This window comes from Chinchilla lanigera, unplaced genomic scaffold, assembly GCF_000276665.1.
Source record: "Chinchilla lanigera isolate Chin_1 unplaced genomic scaffold, ChiLan1.0 scaffold00060, whole genome shotgun sequence".
In the NCBI taxonomy this organism is placed as follows: domain Eukaryota; kingdom Metazoa; phylum Chordata; class Mammalia; order Rodentia; family Chinchillidae; genus Chinchilla; species Chinchilla lanigera.
Genome location: NW_004955461.1, coordinates 1,658,468 through 1,674,786, shown reverse-complemented (window position 1 = coordinate 1,674,786; position 16,319 = coordinate 1,658,468). Strand labels below are relative to the sequence as shown.

General features: G+C 36.9%; 1 long non-coding RNA gene across 1 annotated transcript in view; it reads right to left on the bottom strand.

The window, feature by feature from the left end:
• Positions 1–15,574, bottom strand: part of LOC106150034 — a 47,009-nt gene extending 31,435 nt beyond the window's left edge. Inside the window, exon 1 of the long non-coding RNA XR_001236573.1 lies at positions 15,381–15,574. This is a non-coding gene — a long non-coding RNA (uncharacterized LOC106150034). The remainder of the gene's footprint in view (positions 1–15,380) is intronic.
• Positions 15,575–16,319: the final 745 nt, after the last annotated feature.

Genomic DNA, 16,319 nt, shown 5'->3' with positions numbered 1-16,319 from the left:
GAAAGATGCTCCACATCACTTACACCTAGGGAAATATAAACAAAACCATGCCATATAGTTCATATCCATTATAGTGACTATTATCAAAAGTGCTTTTAAAAAACATAAACTAAGAAAAGGCAGGTGTTGGGAAGGATGTGGAGAAACAAATATCATGCACTGTTGCTGGAAATGTAGAATGTTACATGTACTATAGAAAACAGTATAGAGGGTTTTAAAAAACAGAATTACCATGTATCAGTGATTCCACTTCTGAGTAGTTAGCCTAAAGTGTTGAAAGTAGGGTCTACATTCATAGCAGCATTCTTCATAATAATCAAAATGTGAAAGCAACTTAAATGTGTATGGACTTATGAATGGATTAGCAAAATGTGGTATATACAATGGAATATTATTCAGCCCTAAAAAGGAAGAAAATTCTAACACATGCTACAAAATACATGCATCTGGAACACAAGATGCTAAGTTAATTAAGACAGTCACACAAAAAAGAAACCCAAGTACTGTATAATTGATCCACTTAGCAGAATTACTAAGACTAGTTGAACTCATAGTAAAAAAGTCTAATGGTGGTCAGGGATTAGGTGAGAGGAGACATGTGTATTATTGCTAATTGAGTACAGAGTTGCAGTTTTATAAAGACTTCTAGAGATTGTTTGCACAACAATGTAAATGTACATAATGCTGTTGAACTGAACATTTAAAAATAAGCTGGTAAATGTTGTGTAAAGTTTACTTTATTACTTTAAAAGGGTAGTTTTTAAAAAACTCATGGGAGGTCATCAGAAAAATTTTAAATGACATGTTCAGACTGCTTGCTACACTCCACTTCCAAGAGGCTAAGACTGGCTTTTTCACTATGCAATTTGTATATGAAAGACCAAATAAAGCTCTAAACAATATAGCAATTATATATTTTTAAACAATATTTTGGAATGACAAAAATAGGAAATAAATATGCATCTATATATTTTTAAGTAAAACAGAATAAAGATTTTCTTAGTAGTGTACAAGTTTGTTTGGTACATTTCAACAACTAGAAAAGTCAACCAATTCTTTGTTCTAAGCACTTAAAATCATAATAGAAATTATTTTAAAAACAAACAAAATTGCTTATAACTATCAGTTTCCTTTTAAGTTCCAGTTTAACTTTATTTGTTTTTCTTTTAGACAGAATTTCACCACGTTGCCAAAGCAGAACTCAAGCAGTGATCTTCCCTCTTCAGCTTCCTGAATAGCTGGGATTACAAATGTGGGCTGCCATAGCTGGCTAATTTTACCATTTTTTACTATTCCTTGTTAAATGTTTATCATTGTATTGTGTTGATTTATCTAAATGATGCTTTTTTCCACTCTAAATCCTTTTTGGATGATAGAGAAGTTTTCTCTATCCAGATAACTTCAAGCTTCTGATCCTTGGACTTGAGCAATCTTAAATTTTCCAAATATCCCAAGACATTTTCAGTGAAAACATTTTTCTACTAATTCAAATTCAACATAAAAGTCAATTCTGTCATTAATTATCCCCTGTCTAAAACCACTTTCCCACTTCTCTATGCCATCATACATGCCATAGCAACTAAGATGAAGCTAGTGTATGGTGTCTTTCCACTTCCTTCCATTCACCCACCATTCGTTAAATCAATTTTCAAAGTCTCCTGATCACTCCCCTCTTTTTTCTTCCATCAACTTCCATTAAGTTCCCTTAATACTGTTCCTTACCCCTCATGTCTGGATGAACACAAGACCTTTCCCTGGTCTCCTCACATCTTGTATTTTTTTCTTTTCTAAGTCTCCCTGAATGGAATCCCCAGATTAATCTTTCTGAAAGCTCCACTCATTCAAACATTTCATTCACTCTTTCATAAGCATGAGGTCCTTTCCCGAACCACGGCCTTGCCTTCTGCCTTCTCCTGGGGATTCTTTCCTTTGTGCTTCCACCTTTTCCAAATATTCCCCAGAGCTCCCAACAGAACTGATCTGGAGCCTTCCTTACTCAACTAGCACAAAACCATTGCTCTTTCCCTAGGAACACACTTTGTCCATATTCTTTAGAAAATTATCAATGCATGCAAATGCTAGCTGCTTACAGCATAGAATCCAAAAGTAGGAGATCCGTCTGCTTCTTAATTGCATAAGCATGAGTAAAGATCTCATGAGCATAGTGATCTCATGCTCACATGCTTGTGTTGACTGAGTACCTAACCTAAAGTAAGAATCTGGGTTTTATTTATTGAATATTTTTAGCTACTTTATCCCAAATGTATTACATGAATTAATCCATGGGAAAAAACCCTTGTAAGGAAGGTAATATTATGAGACTCAATTTTCAGATGAGGAAACTAAGGTAAAGAGAAATTTCTCTGTAATTTCCTAAGAAAGATACAACTAACCACAGGAAGGTGTCTTGGAGACCGCGGGAAGGTCATTTGGCCCCAGGAAGCCTCAGTGAGCTGCCTGGGACCCAGAGATCTTTGACTCTGCCCCCAACCACAACTGTGAGAAGGTTCCTCACACCCAGGAAGCCTCATGAGCTGACTGGGACCCCAGGACTTCTGGCTCTTCTCCCCTACTGCCATTGCAGGAAGGTCCCTTGGACCCAGGAAGCCTAGATGACTGGGATCCTGGGACCTCTGCCTCCGCACCACTGCTGCCACTGTGGGATGGTCACTCAGACCCAGGAAGCCTTACTGAGCTGTCCACGATCTCAGGACCTCAGGATCCATGACCTACTGCCATCACAGGAAGGTTGCTCCAACCTGGGAATGCTCAGAAACTACCCTGAATGCTAGGAAAGCAAGGGAGATTTGAAAATGACAAAAAGAAAGAGCAAAATGCAATCTCAGCCCTCCACCCAACCCAGAACAGACCCTGGAAACATCAACATGGAAGAACATGGAAGTCACACACCTGAAATTTATGAAATGATAGCAGAAAGTAAAGAACCAACTATATCAGGTTATAGAGGAAATCAGATCAGAAATAATCACTCAGGCAAAAAGAAAAGAAATGACAACCACAATGAAAGAATTGCTCAATATATGAAAAGAAGACATATATAAAAAAATAGAAGAACACAGAAAAATGATGGTAATCCTGAATGAACAGCATAGGAAAGAAGTAGAATGCATGAAACAGATTCAAAGAGATATCCAGGAAATTAATTCCATTGAAAGCTGGCAAAACTGCTTGAATGAAATGGAAGATAGACTTTCAGACCTTGAAGAAAACAATGCAGCTAGTAATCATGAAAGGAAAGCTCTCTTAAAAATAACAAGGAACCAGCAAATAACAATCCAACAGCTGCAAGATGAGGCAAACAAAAACAACTTAAGACTGATAGGTGTCAACAAAAGAGTAGGAGGCAACAAGAATGACATAAAAAGATTATTTGCAGAAGTAATAGCAGAAAATTTCCCAAGCATGGGAGAAGAACCTGACATACAGTTAAGTGGGACATATAGAACTCCAATTAGCCATAACCACAATAAATCTACACCGAGACACATAATAATCAAGATACAGAAATCCAACAAAAGGACAGAATATTATAAGCTCTTAGGAAAAAAAGAAAACAGACCTCCTATGAAAGAAAACCCTTCAGAATCATGGCAAACTTCTTCACACAAACCATCAAGTCAAGAAGAGCTTGGAGTGAAGTATTTCAGGTCCTGGAAGAAAACAACTTTGAACCCAGATTGCTGTACCCTGCAAAGCTATCTCTCAAAATTGATGGAGAAATAAGATACTTCCATGACAAAGATCAAGTGAAGAAATTCATGACCACCAAACTAACCCTAAAAAGAGTACTGAAAGATATTCTACAAAGAGACAAAAATGACCACAACTGCAAGACCAACAATAGAGAAAAAACTGTCAAGCAAAGTAAGCAATTAAATAGAGGGAGAAAGTATAAAACTAACAGTGGGAAAATAACATCACAAAGATAAGTCAATACATATCAGTAATAACCATTAACATAAATGTTCTTAATTTACCAGTCAAAAGAAATAGACTGGCAGCGTGGATCAAGAAACAAAATCCAGCAATATGGTGTATACAAGAAATGCATTTAAATGAAAAGGAAATTCATAGACCAAAAGTCAAAGGATGGAAAACAATACTCCATGTGTCAGAAACCCAGAAAAAAGCAAGAATAGCTATTCTATTTGCAGATGATGTGAACTTCAAACTAATAATGATCAAAAGATAAAGGTCACTACATTCTTGTTGGGGGAAAACTGCAAGGGGAAGACATAATAATCATAAATATATATGCACCAAATATAGGAGCACCCAACTATATAAGGCAAATTGTAACAGATATGAAAAATCAAATAAGTAATAACACAATTGTAACATGGGATTTTAACACCCCAGTGTCACAATGAGATAGATCAACTAGACACAAAAGTCAGCAAAGAAATAATAGAACTAAACCAACCGTGTGAACGAAAGGACTTAGTAGACCTTTACAGAGTATTCCACCCAACAAAATTAGACTACACATTCTTCTCAGCACACAGGACATTCTCTAAAATAGACCATATACTAGCACAAACAACATGCTTAAGTAAATGTAAAAGAACTGAAACTATCCCATGCATATTATCAAACAATAGTGCAATGAAATTGGAAATTAATGACAAAAAAAATCACAAAAACCCCATAAACACAAGGAAATTAAATAACACCCTCCTGAACAACCAACGGGTCACAGAAAAAATTAAGGAAGAAAGTAAACAATATTAAAAACAAACAAAATACAGATACAAACTACCACAACATGTAGGATGCAATGAAAGCAGTATTCAAAGAGAAATTTATAACAGTGGAATCCCACATCAGGAAAACAGAACAAACACAAATAAACAGCTATGCAACTAATCAAACTTCTAGAAAAAGAACAGCATCCAGCCCAAAGCCCAAAGAAGGGAGGAAATTATAATGATCAGAGGAGAAATAAATGCAATTGAGACTAAGATAATAATACAAAGAATAAATGACTCAAAGAGTTGGTTCTTTGAAAAAATAAATAAAATTGATAAACCCCTAGCCAAACTTATCAAAAAAGGAAAGAAAAAACTCAAATCCATGCAACAAGTAATGGAAAGGGTGAAATCACTACAGATCCAGCAGAAAATGAGAAGATCATCAATACCTATGTAACCCTTTACTCTCATAGGATGGAAAACACAGAAGAAATGGACTGATTTCTAGATACATATGAATTGCCGAAACTGAACCAAGAGGATATAAAATTCCTGAATAGCACAATACCACACAATGAAATTGAAAATATAATAAAAAAAATTACCAATAAAGAAAAGCCCAGATTCTGATAGATTCACAGATGAACTCTACAAGAAATTCAAAGATTTAATGCCAACAATCTTGAAACTCTCCAATGATATTAAAAAGGAAGCAATTCTCCCTAACTCATTTCTGGAGGCAAGTAATATACTGATACCAAAACCAGAGAAAGATCTAATGAAAAAAGAGAACTAAAAGCCAATCTCCCTAATGTACATAGATACAAAGATATTCAATAAAATACTGGCAAACAGAATTCAGCAAATCATCAAGATTAGACAACATGACAAAGTGAGATTCATCTGTTGGTTTATTGAAAGGAACAGTTAATGCTTAAATTTTTTTTCTCTTGACCAGTTTTGCATGCTTGTGTCTGATAATCAGAACAATTAAATGGAAGACAAAAATATGCAATTTAAAAACACTTGCTGAATTCTTACCATCTTGTTTAATGAAGCTCTGTATTATTTCTAATTTTTTATCACTTGTTATTGTCTTTAGTTGTTTGATCAATCTTGCATTCTCACATCTATTAATCTAAGGAACTTCATTGAAGATAACACTATGTAATATAACAACTATTGTTAATTCCTATCATCTTGTTTTGAGGTCCTGTATTGATTTTGTTGTTTTGTTTTTGTTCTTCATTGTTGTTATTTTGTTACTGATTTTTTTCTCTTTAAAATAAAAAAGATACAAGTAATTAGTAGCAGAACTAGAATTCACACCCAGAGATTCACACCCAGAAACTCAAAGAAGTTAAGAAATACCCTAAGTCACAGATGTGATGAGCAGTAATAAGCTTTACATTCAGGTCTGTCATAGTTCATTAGACTGGTTTTATTAGGTTTGTGTTCTTGAGATTAACATGCCTATTCCAAAGATGACAGTAGGAATTAAATAAAGTCATGTACATGCTTCATAAATGCTAAAGTCCCATACTGAATGCTGGATTTGAAAATCCATGAACACATTTCTATGTTATCACCAATGTAAGACTTAACAAGCCTATTTGTTTTGGACAAATGGTCTTCAAATCCATACTTCTACTGATCTTCTAGGGTTTAAAAATGTAATAATTTAAATATGATAAAATACATGCATTATTGCATTAGTTAACCTTGATTTTGTCACTTGCTACCTAATTGGTCTTATATTTGTATCTTAATCTACCTAGGCTTTAGTTTCCTGATTTAAAAGTTAAATAAGGATACTAGTACATACATCAGTAGATGTCATGGGAGTTAAAATAACACATGTGAAGCATTTAAAACAATGGTGGCTACACAGTAAAATATATAAAGTGTCACGTATAACTATATCTATTTTAAAATATGTACAAAATAATATTTAAAGAAAATGAGTTTAATTTTTATTAGTTTACTTAGTAAAGATAGAAAAGTTTTCTATTTTAATATACTAGTTAATTTTAACAAGTGACATGATTCAACATGGTTTATGGCTTTTGAAAGTCTGGAAACAATATTTTGTGGTTTTTTGATTTTTTAATTTGATTGACTACCATGGTTGAAAATATACTTCACACAAAAAAGCATAGATTCCTATGGTGTGTAAGGGGGAAATGTCCATATATCAATTATGCTGTTAACTTTAATTATTAAATCATGGGCCCTACTTTTTATCCCAACCTACCATTAATTCCAGGTTTTATGTTGATATTTGACTAATAAATCTCCATCTTCCATAATGTCAAGCTTCTTATTGTAAATGAATGAAAAGTAATTAATATTTATACATTTTTAATAATTTATCTCAAGACCTACTTATAGTCATGATGCTGAAATTTCTTACATGGATTTAAAAGTTGAATTTCAAAGCTTTAGCATTGAAATAAAAAAAATTTATATGTAATAGGTATCAGTTTGATACAGATCACATAGTGATGAAAATATTTTAGATATGAAGTTTCAGATTTTTTCTCTAAACATGAGTTTTCTTCAAAAAGCTATTTTTTCATTAATAGCAAAAGTATTACTTGCACCTCACAGGGGGTAATAAAATGGGTATATTTTGTGCAAAGAATCACTAAGAGCAACTGGTCTTTAGCAAAACGAGGTTAAAAAAGTTTAAATTAGGAAGGAATAACAGCCCTAATCTTTCATTTTCTTACTATTTCAGCCTTAAATTCATAATATTATTTAACCTGTAATTTCTTTACAAAAAAGTTGTCACTTGTATTTTAAAAGTGCTAATTAAAATCAATAATAAAATATGAAAATGTATTTTACCAATATAAAAGCTACAATATGTCAGAAGATATTCAGAGCAAATATATGAATGAGTCAGCCTCTAACCGGTTCTGGGCTACAGGGCTGCTGTTCTTGCAGGTTTTAGCAGAGCTACATAAGCACATACGTAGTCATATAACTTGACGATTCATTGATGAAGCCAGTATGAGTCCATGTACTAAATACTAGGAAACCTTGAAACTTTTCTATTTTTAAAAAATACAATTTAAATAAAAACTTAGGTTGGGCTGGGGAGGTGGCTCAGTGGCATAAGCACTTGCCTGGCAAGCCTGAGGTCATGAGTTTGATTCAAGGTATAAATAAATAAATAATAAATAAATAAATTTTAAAAAACTAAGGTTTAAGTGACTTCTTCACACCTCTCAGTAGGTTAAAATGCACATTTTCTATTTTGGAACCAATAGCAGGAAGCTGCTTAATGTCAGCAGTGCCCCACAGAGCAACAAGAAATAGCATGATGTGTGTTTCTGTGATACCTCCACTCCTCCTATTCAGAGGGTCTCAGTTTTGACAGCTTTACTTTTCTTCTGTTCATCACTGAGTTTAGTTTACTGCAGCCAAAAACATACTAAGTCACATGCACATACACACCCACATGTGTGTGCACAGAAACATATACACACACATACATACACACACACATGTCCTTAAAACTCCAATTTTTTTACTCTTAAATTTCCTGGCTTTTCCTCACACCTTATTGTCTCCATCAGGTGAAAAATTAGTCTAATCATTGGTTAAAACCATAAGGAAAGTACTAGTCATTTGTCCACATTAAAGAAGATAGAAATTACTCATTTTGATCTAAAATTAAATGTGAGCACTGATATCTCTAGAGTTTCTATAACTGTTTAGAGGTTTCTTTCAGGATTAGCATTCTCACATGAATTTCTTCTACCCATAGCTTCCTTCTCCCAGTTGTATCTGTTTGCCTTAAACATTAGCATTCTAAAGACATATTGCAAACTTTCTGTTACTCACTTTTCACACTTTGTTATTTCAGGGGCTCCAGCTCCCTGTAGGATGGTGTGAGTGCTCTCCGCCAAGAGCTTCCACTGCAGCTGAGAAGCCTGAACAGAATGAACTTTGGGGGATTCTGGACAGTAAAATGTACTAGAAAGATTGGGAAAGAAAACCAGAGTTTCGGAAGAAGCCCTTAGTTCTGTTTTAAAGAGTGAAAAGAGAACTCTTGATGTATCAATAAATGAGCAATCCTCCATAGTTTTTTCTTCTTTCTGTTTTCTCATGCTCCAGAACCCAAGGAATAGTGACAGAGGCCCCATGGTGCCATAGTGACAGAGGCTCCACAGAGGTCCTCTGAAGTGGGAGGGTGTCAAAGCCATACCTCTTTGACCAGTTGAGTTGTAAGTCAAAGATAATGGAGGGACACCCCCTTGATGCTCATTCTTTCTCTCTATTCTAGCAGTAATTTGCCCTGGACGTGGGCATAATCGCAAAAACGTGTAGCAGAACAAGATAACAAAAGCCCCAACCTTCTTGCTTTGCTTCTTTTGAAGAAACAAAAGAGGAACTCCCAAAGTACAATACCAAAAGTTACAGAGAGGAGAGAGGTAAAAAATTAACCACAAATTTGTTTAAGAACTCCTAATCTCACTGTGAATCTGTTTACGTACAGATCCAATTCTATAAGCATGTCACAGAATCTGAGAACTGGTCATAGAAACTGACTGCTACAAGGGTTGTACAGGCTGACTGCTGAATGAGTCACACGTGGCATGGATCTGACTAGAACTGTAAAGGCTTTAAGAGCAGGTCTGACATCAGCACTAAAGCCCACAGAAAGTAGGCAGGACTTGAAGCCTGAACCCAAGCAAATCAACTGCTGGCTAAAACAAATGTACATGTTTTTAATAGGATTTGAACAAAACCAAGATTCTTAAAACATTCAAAATATGCAGGGTAAAATCCAAAATTACTCAGGAGAACCCCAATCTACATGAAAAAAAGGTAATCAACACAGAAGAACATCAAAAGGATGAGTACTGTGGGCTGAATTTTGTCCCTCCAAATTCATAGGCTGAAGCACTGACCCCATGTAGCTCAAAATGTGGCTGTTTTTGAAGATAGGACATAGAGTTGTAGACAAGGCCTTCGACAAAGCCACTGAGTTAAACTGACTCCAGTAGAGTTGACCTTAATCCAATATGGGCTGGTGTCCTTATGAAAACAGGAGATTGGAACCCACAGACAGTGACACTAGGAAAACACAGAGATAAGAACATGTGACAATACAGAGAGAAGACAGTCATCTAAAAGCAAGTGGGGGGCTCAGAAGAAGTAATGCATGGACTATAACTTTGTCTTGGATGTTTAGACTCCAGGATAGTGAGAAATAAATGTTTGCTGCTTAAGCCACCAAGTCTATGGTACAGTACTTCATTATGACAGTTGTTAAGGGTTTGGACCTAAAGGCTGATATCTTCACAGGTAAGGATTTTGGAGGAGATTAGATGAGGAGGGCTCTAATTTCATCAATGGATTCACCTATTGATGGATTAAAACTTTGATGACATATTGAGAGAAATGAAGGAGGTGGGGCTTAACTGAAGGAAATGGGCTGTGAGGAACTGACCTTGGGGATCATATCTGGTCTTTTCCTCTCAAGCTCTCTGTTTTCTTGTCTCCTGGTACAGTGTGGTGAGCAGCTTTCCTCAATGATGCTCTTCTGCCATGATGATTCTGCCTTGCCAAGGCCTAACTGGCATGGAGCCCAGTTGACCATGGACTGAAACCTCTGAAACTGTAAGTCACAATAATTGTTTTTTCTCCTTTAAGTTGCTTTCTTAGGTATTTTATCATGGCACCAAAAGATAATGCAATAATTCTAGAAAATTGGTACATAGATATTATCATTTTCTGACAATAATGTTGAGGCAAATATTATACAAAAGCTACAACAAACAATAGCAAATATTCCTGGAACAATTGGGGAAATAAACAAAATCTCAGCAAAGAAATAGGAGATAAAGTATTGATACTTTCCATTTGATAATTGAAATTTTAGAATTACAAAAATAAAGGAGAGATAAACTTACTGGTTAAGCTCAATAGCAGTTTTAGGATGACAGAAAACAGAAAATAGTCTATGAAACTAAAATTAGACCAGTGAAAATTATTCATTCTGAAAAACACAAAAAGTAGTTGAGAAAAAATTTAATAATCTCAAGTACCAATGGGACAGTTTAAAATTAATTTAACTGGATGTGACAGCACATATTTATAATCCTAGTAGTGGGGAAGCTAAGACAGGAAGATCAAAAGTTTGAGGCCAGCTTGGGTACATAGCAAGACATTCTTTGAGAAAAAACCCACCTAAAATTCATATCATGGGAACTTGAGGAAAAAAAATGTTCAAAGAAATAACTGCTGAAAACTTTCCAAGTTTAACAAAACATTAAGCTTACAGCTTCAAGAAGCAAGCAAAACATAAATAGGGTAAACCCAAAGAATTCCATATCTACCTACATTATAATCAAGAGAATGAAAACTAACAGCAATGAAAAAAGTCTTGCAAGTAGGCAGAGAAACATGTTGCACTACATATACAGGATCAATTTACAAGACAGATTTCTCATTAGAAACCATAGAAGATAAAACTCAGGTCCTTAAAAATTGCAGCAAGAACATGATTCATGAAAGAAAAAATGATAAACTGATCTTCATTAAAATGAAAAACTTTTACTTTATGAAAGACATTATTAAAAGATTGAAAAAGTAAGATACAAGTATAGACTAGGAAAAAGTATTTGCTAAGTACTTAGCCAGGAAAGACTTGTATGCACACATAGGAAGAGCTCCCTAAATTTAGTGGTAAAAAAGTAAAAACCCAGTTTTAAAATGGGAAAAGAACAGATGCTTCCTTAAAGCAGATAGAAAGATGGCAAATATGCATATGTAAAAAAGTTCAACATAATTAGACATTGGAGAAATGCAAATTAAAATCATAAAATGCCACACATACATATTAGAATGACTAAAATAAAAAATACTGGTATTACTAAATGCTAGTAAGGATCTGGAGTGACTAAAATATGCATACTGCTGGTGGGAATGGAAAACTCATAAAGCCCCTCTGGAAAGCAGTTTTACACTTTCTTATAAAGTTAAATATACATGTACCATATAACTCAGCAATTCTACTCCTGGCCATTTCCTCTTGAGAAATAAAAATTTGTATTCATACAAAAATCTGTACATGAATATTTATAGCAGCTCTATTCCCAATTGCCCCAAACTGGAAATAATCCAAATAATCCAGTGGGTGAGTGAATAAACAAAATAGTACATCCATACAATGGAATACAGCACAATATTTAAAAGGAATAAACTACTGAGACATGAAACAACATGGATCAGGGTCAGAGGAACTGCACTGAGTGAAATAAAATGTGGGCTAAAGTTGTAACTCAGTAGTATAGCACTGTTCTATCACATGCAAGGATCTGGGTTCAATCCCCAGTACTACACAAACACATATACATGCATGACAATCATCTCACAAGATTCAACGTTATGGAACACTCCTGAGGTGACAAAATTATATATAGTGATGGAGAACAGATCAGCAGTAGCCAAGGGTTTGGGGTGCAAATGACTCTAGAAGGATACCATGAGGAGTGACATAAGTATACTGTATACTGATTGTGGAGGTGTTAAAATTCACAGAGTTGTATTCCAAAAAGTACATTTTCCTGTACAATAGTATGAGAGAGGAAGTTAAGAAATTAAAAATATACTTTTCTGTTTTATGAAGTTATTCATTTGCCAAAAGTGCAAGTTTATCAAAATTTTAATTCCTAGGTATTTTTGTCAGGAACAATAACATCTTTGGGTTCCCACAATTACTTTTATTTTTTTTTTTTTTTTTGGTTTTTCTCCGGTACCGGGAACCGAACTCAGGACCTTGCGCTTGCCAGGCAGGCGCTTTTGCCGCTGAGCTAAATCCCCAGCCCCCCCACAATTACTTTTAAAATGAAGGACAACTTCAGTGGAGAAGTCAAAGGAGCAAGATGGCAGCCAAGACTAACATGAGGTGGGTTTCCAAGAGCTGTGAGCAAACACTGTGGACGTGGGTCCAGCCAAAGCAAGTGGGTCTGGTTCCTTCCACAGGAGGAAAGGGAGAGGCTCCCTGAAAGGGAGAACATCAGGATTGAAAGGAATTTGAACTTTAAATCAGGCGTTTCTTCACCTGCAAGAGACTGAGACTGATTCCAAAAGAAACTCACCGTTCACCAGATTTTAGTTCTTCCCCCCAACTGCACCTCAGCACCAGTGATAAAGAGGATGCCAGAGCAAGAAGAGACACATTCTAGAAATAACAGTTACCACTGATACAGAAATATACAGGTAGCTTTTATGAATAAAGAAATATATTGTATATAAAGATATATGTAGGTGATTTACATGTACACATAGATCAATCCTCAAATATATACTAGTGTTATGGCTGATACATTGTGTCAACTTGAGGAGTCTAGAGGCTTGGCTAAGTGACTCAGCAGTTCTACATCCTGGGGTGAAAAGGACATGCTCTTCCTGCTCTAGGATGTTGTTCATTGTGTCTACTTGAGAAGTTTAGAAGGTTAACCATGTGACTCAGTAGGAAGGCAGGCTCCTTACTTTGTATTCATCCTGAGCCTGTGCAAGAGATGGTGTAGGTGTAAAGGACTCCCCGCCTCAGGTAGGGTAGGCTACATAAAAGGAGAGAAAAGAGGTTTGTTTCCCACCCCCAACACCCTTTTTGCTCTTGCTGCTTTTGCTGTCTTGTGCCGCCTTGAAGTGTTTCCCCTGTTCCATGCCACCCTGCCTTGAAGCCAGCTGATTAGAGACTGAAACCTCCACAAACTGCAAGCTAAATAAACCTTTCCTTCCTTAATTTGGCGTGTTGGGCATTTTGTCTCAGCAACAACAGAAAATAATTAAGGCAACTAGTTATGATAAAAATTGGATTATTAAAAGCCTGCTGTGATTTTAAAATATATCTATACATTATTTAATTCTCTTCCATGTAAATGATGGAGCCCAAAATTCCATTTTCTTGAGTGTGGCTTGGTCTCAGTCACTTGACTTACTTTCAACAAAAAGAATATGCTGTGGCTTGGGGTGTAGCTCAATGGTGGACCACTTGCTTAGCATGCACAAGATTCTGTCCCCAGCTTCATAAATAAACCAGGGGATAGTGGTCGGTATGACTTCACAGGTTCGTTAGAACAAGGAATTAGCTTCTCTTTCTCTCTCTTTGAGTATTCTCTCTGGAGAAAGACAGCTAATATGCCATGAGGACACTCCAGCAGCCCTGTGGAGAGGATCACAGTGTCCCATTGACAGCCAGCACCAAGGTGGATGGGCTAATTGAGAAAGCTTCCCTAAAAGTAGATTTCTAGCCACAGTGAGGTCATCAGGTGCAAATTTCTTACTGCAACCCTATGAGAAACTTCAAGCCAGAACAGCCCAAACGAGTTGTCTTGAATTCTTAGGCCACAGAAATTGTGGCAGATAGAAAATGATTATTCCTTTTCACACCAATCCCTTCATTTTTATGTACTCCAAAGAGTCCTACTGCTGCTCTAAACCAGTCAGTCAGGTAGCATCACATAGCTAATACTAAGCCTATGGTCGTCAAGCTTCATAGATAGTACCTTATTTAATTCTTATAAAGTACAGTATCTACTTGTACAGATGATAAATCTGCTACCTGGAATTATGGAGAATTTTCCATGTGGTCATGGATTGAGTTTACAATCAAGGTGGGATTCAAACTCAGGATTTACCCTGTAGGTCCTGTGGCTGGGCACCAGGCACTGGGGATATGGTTACAGAAACCATGACTGGGTGTTGATCAGCTGGAGAGGCTGTTGATCAGGAGAAAAGGTAGCAGCATTAAAGTCAGCTAGAAAACATATAAAACCAAAGGAGCAATTCAATAAACACTCTTAAGTCTGGTCAAAGGCAAGGTAAGGAGTGAGATCATGGACAAAGAGAAGAACAAAGCAAGATTAGAAAAAAGCAGAACCACTGGATGGTTTGTCTTCTTTTAGTGGCAAACAAGAGGTACCTACAAACATGGTAAGAACTGGCCAAAATGGGGTGAAAGTCTCTGTCAAAGTTGCACTAGTGAATCCCCAACTTATGGTAACGACACTTAAATGAGAAAACACAAATGAAGTAATTAGTGATTATATTGGTGCTTATATCCATGTTTGACTAGTTATTTCCTACTCATCAGGTAACCTTGGTACAAATTTTGGAGGGGCTTTGATTCAGAAAAAGAATGACAGCATGAAAGGGGAAATAGAGCATGGTTTACGGGCTTGGCATGGCCAAGCACTTGCGAGGTGCTCCTCATAGTACTCATGTTTCTTTCATGCATATGAAAAGCAGAGAGTAAGTGATTCCCCTCACTAAAGGGTGGCTGAAGTGAGCTGCCACAGCTTGGTGGCGTGGGACTTTCACAGCCACTGTGATCAGTAGCAGTGATCTGGTGAGAACACCAAGGTCTGCACAGCTCCCCACCCCCAGCCCAGGGTCCTGGGGTTCGGCAGTGTTAATCAGTTTTGCTGCTCTATTGGCACGCTTTCCCAGAAATAAATTAGAAGTCAGGAAAATTAAATTTTATAAAAAGAAAAGAATATTCACCCTGATGTGTTATTTTGCTAACAGCCTTAACTTTGCAATAAATAAAGACTGCAAATGGGGAAAAAATGCATGAAATGGAAATAAGCTGAGTGAATCATGGCATGCGGTATGTACAGTACATAAATATTCATGTCAAATTACCTCTTCCTCCGACTCCACAGTTCTCCTGTGTGCACTTAGGGCTGAGTGGTGGCTGTAGGCCTTAGTTACTGACACAAACGCAGGCGACGGCGGTGAGCATGTGAGGAGTAGCTAAGGACTATTAGCACAAGCCTGAATCATGGCTAATCCCTCCGAAAGCTCCAGAGGCTTCAGCACCCTCTATTCATTTGGCAGGGAAATAGTAATTCATCTCTGGGTCTTTCCTAGTCGACAGAAACTGAGCTAAGGGAAGGAAAAGGGCGGGGAAATCCTTGATCTTAGCAACAGTCGGATTTTAGCTATGCAGCTTAAAGGGAAACAAACAAAAAGCCTTGTTGAAAAGTTCATCTCTAGGTAACCAGGTTCTGAAAGAGTTTTTTGTGTGAGTGGGGAGCTAGGCCATGCAGAGGGGAGGAATGAGGGTCACACAGGAAGCTGCTTTCCTGCCCAGCAGAAAAACCAGTCCCTTCCCTAGGGGCAGCACACAGCTGGGTGGGAAGGCCTGGTACAGCCTGACACAGCTGCGGCTCCTGACAGGGGCACTAGGGAGAGGCGAGCTTGCCTGAAGCTTAGCTGGCTCAAGGGACCTACATTCCTCCCCGCCCTCTGCTCTGGCCTCCCAGTGACCCTGGGGTTAAACTGCAGTCAAGTCCAATGGTGATCACTTTTGTGTCACTCTCCCCTGCAGCCTGCAGCATAGCTGCTTCTCACCCCAGGCAGCATATTAAATGGTGTTTTTAGAATTTTCCTACATCAGCACAGAGGGATTGATGTCTTAGAATCTTGCTCCCAAGCATCCCAGCTTATGTCTACCTAGCAAAGCACACAAACAGCAAGTGTGAAATGTGTGGTGTGTGTGTGTGCGTGTATGCACATGTATGTGTGTGTGGTGCGTTTATAGCATGCTAAGGGGTTTTCTCAAGTAGCAAAGATCTTACA